At 41.9% G+C, this 5,247-nt stretch overlaps 1 long non-coding RNA gene across 1 annotated transcript; it reads right to left on the bottom strand.

The window, feature by feature from the left end:
* Nucleotides 1-220: 220 nt before the first annotated feature.
* LOC119304381 lies at nt 221-1,970 on the bottom strand. The gene is made up of 3 exons (XR_005148234.1): nt 1,584-1,970; nt 1,073-1,467; nt 221-905 (listed from the first exon to the last, which is right to left on the bottom strand). It is a non-coding gene; the product is annotated as an uncharacterized LOC119304381 (long non-coding RNA).
* Between the last annotated feature and the right edge of the window lie 3,277 nt (nt 1,971-5,247).

The following is a 5,247-nucleotide window of genomic DNA, read 5'->3' on the forward strand; positions in this document are numbered from 1 at the left end:
GTTAAAAACGACAATTACATGCAAGCAATTAACCAATAATCATATCGACTTGACATACTTTCAGTTCACTGGCATTTTTCCATGCAAGATACCAACGGAAAAGAGCACTACAGAATAGAGTTCCCTACAGAATATACTAAAACAAACACATTAATTTAGGCAAACTGATAAAAATATGGTATAATCCATTTATTTACTAGAAATTTGGTAGGTGATCACGCATAAGCTAACTGTACACATACTTCCGAGAACCTTACCCTATATGATCTACATATAACCATAAATGAGAAGGAAAAAATCACTGTTATGCAAAACGATCACAGATCGTTTTCTATCAGGGCCTAGACTACATGACCCATCACCAGTAATATTAGGTAATTACAAATAATCAAGTATCTCATGAGACAACAAATATCACACGTGAGCATCAGGTACATGTATGTTCCAAACCCAAGGTGATTTGTTTCATTTAGCGTAAAGCCAAATTTCATTTTAGGTGTGTCCATGCGTACTACTTATGGGTTGGATATAAACACGTAGTACAATAGGGGTTCATCTGCTAGAATTATGACGAAAGTCAAAATAGTTACTTCTCAAATCTTTTTTCTAGGACTCTTGTATCAGTTTAAACTTTCTCCACTTCTGCATTCATGCTCTCCAGCTATGTCAACAAAGACTACGTCAATACCAGTAAACAGAGCTGACACCCCAAGTTGTATGTGAAGGGCTCTCACTGTGAAGGGGGTAAATCTTGGATGCCATTCCTCAACTTAATTAAGCTTCTGCTTCACCCATCCTGCAGTCTACAATTGCTAAACAAATACGTACAATATTGGCAGGCTGATAGATAATAGCCACAAAGAGATCCCCCAATGGACTGCTGGTGGAAGTAGATCAAAACTTCTCTGAAACAAAAGCCAATACACATATCTGAATGAATTATAGCAGAACAGATACTTCAATCCTAATATGTGATGGATAGTTAATTACTGATTCAAGGTCAAGTGACATTTAGATTTGATATTGTAAAAGAAAATAGGGAAAGAATCATGCCTTATTGGATCCCATGTACCTTGCTGACGGGAACATTGCCGCCACTGATACAGAGGTTCATCTTGCACACTGCAAGGAAATCCCACAGCTTCCACCAGCGGTAGTATCTGATCACAGCAGGGAAAATACTTACATGAAAACAAAACTGAGCATTGCCCGCCTGGATGGATAGGTGTGTATCAATGGTGCTCGCAACTGGTATAAACCGGAAAAAAATCATTCATGAATAACTCAACCTGAATCATGGATTGCTCTCCATAGTCTGAGCGATAGCAGTACCGTACCCATGCATATGTGCATGCTATATCAAGAAAATCAACAATTCTAATAAGATAATAAACCTATCCAATGGTTCGTATCTAGATGTTTCCCCTACTAAAAATTCACATCGACTTGTCATCAGGAGCTTCCTTGCTGCAAAATACACACAATAAAATAAAAATTAAACTGGTTCGGTTCTGTCTGAATCAATTGATGCCCGCATGTGGTGGATAGCCTGGGACTCGACACTGAAATCAGTAGATGGGTACCTTCACAATCGGCAGTGGAATCAGACTGGACATCGCCGGATGGTTTCCTGCAAACTAGGTCCTGCCGGAGGGCCGTAAAACGAGGTCTCGGCCGCCGTGCCGAATGCAGATGAGAGCCGGGCCATCGGTCCTGCCGAAGAGGCGTCTGACGGGAGTCTGGCCGCCGAGCCGAACGAAGAGGGTAGCCGGGGGTTGGCGCGGAAGGCAGAGGAGGCGTCGGTTGCCGCGAGTTGGAGTTGGAGGTCGAGCGGCGGTAGGCGCGGGTGGTGCCGCGCGCGGCGCAGGATGCGGAAGAGCGCCTTGGGGGAGGAGGCGTGTGCGGAGGGGAGCAGCGGGACCGGGAGGAGGCTCGGCGGCAAGAGGTGGAGCGGCAGGAAGGGGTCGAGGGGGGTGGAGGCGAGCGCGGTGGAGAAGAGGTATGTGGAAGAGATCGACGGATGGGCTTCTGTTGGGCTCCCTTTATCCATTATTACACCGACTCGTCGTCTACATGGAGGCCTCTTCGGTTACCAATCCCACTATTTCTTTTAAAATAAATGCTGATGTGGTGAGCTGCACAAAGATAAAAAAACAGTAATTGATGAGGTAGCAAGGCTGCTGAGGTGGATAGGCTGCATGTCAAGAGAAATAGGATAGTGGGGATGAACTATTTAGGTATTATAGATACCAGTCTTTTAATAAAAAACCAAAAAAAGCTGCATCATCAAGGAATCAAAGATCTAACCTGACAGGGCATGCAAATGCCCAATTACCAAATAGTTTAATAACCCTTTTTAATTTATTAATGGTTTACATATAATATTATGTGAGGTCAAATTTTTGGAAAATCTAATTAAATATTTCGGGTTTTTGTCGCAAATGCACCGATTAACCGGCGACCCGACTGGCAAAAACCTGAACCAACAGCCTCATTTGCCGGTTTGGTTTTTTAGACTATGGTGTTAAGTCAATCTTTAGATGGACAAACTTTAAAAAATTACAAAATTAACCATGAAGTAAAATAGAAATGGAGAGAGTTAAAAAAACGGAGAGGCAAAAAAAAAAAGAACGAGTGGAGCCGGTTGGCTGAGCGTGGGGCTGGAATATATAGGCATCCGACCCGAGAGCGGCGGTAGAGCGCACGAGCTCGCCTGCTCCTCCTTGGCGTACCAATGGGACAAGGACACATTGGTACCTGTGTATTGAATGCGATCGTAGGGGAGGAAAAGGTGCACAGCGTGCAACAGTATCATACGGTGACTTGGCTGTTTGATTTAACGACAACAACTTGACGGTACACCGCACCGTTTGGTACAGGACGCAGTTGTTGGTGCATAACGACTGAGAACCAGCGGCTTGGAGCAGTGTTGATGCATGCATGCAAGGGTGGATTCCAGTTTTTCCTTCACGTATGTGGTGAATCTATGTGCATGCATGGCATTGGCTGATGCATGTTTTTTTATCCCTACCTGTACTCCATCTGGTCTTGACAAACTCAGGTGTTCTTCGTTGAATGGATGGATTTCAGAGACGACAACTTGACTGACAAAGTTTGACCGCACATCTCCGTGTACACCATGCACAAAGTGAATATCTCGTCCAAAAAATGGTGTACTGTATTTTTGCATTTTTCTACAAATCACACACCAGCAGCCTGAAGTTGTCCCATGAACACTGAGCTCAGTGCAGCGACCTTGTGCATCAGATATTTGGAAACCTTGATGAAGATGTTGGAGTCCTGTACACTGAGTTCATTGACAGGCTTGCTGATGTGCAAAGAGCCAGCCCGGACACACATGATGTGCCTGTCGTTGCAAGTCCATTTCACCAAGACACACTTGATGTGCCTGTCGTTGTACGTAGCATGTAGTATGTGGGATTTTTTTTTTGCTAGATTTAGGAGATTAAATGGGAGAGAGGCGGATGCAGAATGACTTAATCTAAGGTGTGATTGGTCACTATTCACGGACGCGCCCGCTCGCGTCCGCGGACGTTTGAGGGGTCGGATTTGCAAAGTTCTGTTGTAGATGCTTTTAATTAATTTGCCTGAGGTCCCCGTCTACATGTGGGCCGCGACGGCAGTTATTCAATCTTAACAATAGTTCGAATGTTTGGGTCGCGCATGCAACAAAAAATAATGGCAAACGTGTTTATACTTTTCAAAAAGTTAGTGCAAATAAAGAATGTTCATGAATTTCCCAAAAATGTTCATAGTTTAATAAAAATGTTTGCGAATCAGAAAATTTATTCGTGAATTCAAAAAGGTTCGCATATTTGAAAAATATTGTTCGCTGATTCAAAAACATTTGTGAATTCGATAAATGTTGGCGGTGAATTCAAATAATGTTCGTGGTTTAAAAAGTGTCTGCGAATACGAAATGTGTTCACGGCAAATTCAAGAAACGTTGGTGAATTCAAAATATGTTCAAGTATTCTAGAAAAATGTTTAAGTATTCAGTTTTTTTGTGAATTCGAATATAGTTTACGAATTCAGAAATGTTAATGAATTCGTCAAGAATTCAGAAACAATTCATGCACACAATTTTTTTCATGAACTCAAACATTGTTTGCAGATTAAAAAATTATATGCGAATTCGAAATATGTTCGCAATGAATTCATAAGATGTCCTTGGTTTCAAACAATCTCCGCGAATACGAAATAAGTTCGTGGCGATTCTAAAAATATCTGTTAATTCAAGATATGTTCAAGTATACTGGAAAAAATGTTCTTGTATTCAGAAAAAGTTCTGAACTCAAATGTTTGTTCATGAATTCAAAAATATTTGAGAATTGGAAATATGTTCACAGAAAATTAGAAAAACGTTCATGAATTCCATAAATGTTCATGGTGAATTCATAAGATGTTCACGAATTCAATAAATGTACGTGCGCAAAATCAAAAAATACTCCTAAATTCATAAAATGTTCACATATTGAAAAACTTTTTGCAAAATAAAAAAATGTTAACGTCTTCAAACAAAATCACGGATTGAAGAAAATGTTCACCACTACAAAAAATGCTCACCAATTTGAAACATGTTGGCGGCAAATTCAAAAAAGTTCGGGAATGCAAAAATATGTTCACGTATTCGAGAAAGAATGTTCAAGTATCAAAAAAAGTTTCACAACTGTAATATTGTTCACGAGTTTAAAAAAGTTCGCAAATAAAAAATATGTTCAAGCATTCGAGAAAAATGCTGACATATGGCAGCATGCTCACGTCTTGCTCACGTCATTCGAGAAGACGGAGCTGCTTCGCCTAATCCCCAGCTTGAAGATATTCGCGTGGTATATTGCGAAGGCAGCGTGCTCACGTCATGTTCAAACATTCGAGAAAAATGCTCACGTATTTGCGAAGGCAGCATGCGCTTGAACAGGGCCGCTGGCACAAGACGGAGCTGGCCTCCTGTGCCAGGACGACGTTACGGAGGCTCTGCTGAATAACTCAGTGCAATAGTAAATCAATATCTGGCCCACTGACGTAATGGTGTCGGGTCTATCAGAAAAGAACGGTAGACAATACCGGGAGCAGGCGAGGACGAGCACTCTTGTGAATTCTCGCATCCGACCCTCGTTTGTTTGTTATAGAAACCCTAGCTTAAGCGGCGGCGGCGGCGGCGGCGGCGAGTATACCACACGCGAGCAATCTGAATAGAGAAAGAGAGAGAGAGAGAGAGAGAGAGAG

This window comes from Triticum dicoccoides, chromosome 1B (genome assembly GCF_002162155.2).
Source record: "Triticum dicoccoides isolate Atlit2015 ecotype Zavitan chromosome 1B, WEW_v2.0, whole genome shotgun sequence".
NCBI lineage: Eukaryota > Viridiplantae > Streptophyta > Magnoliopsida > Poales > Poaceae > Triticum > Triticum dicoccoides.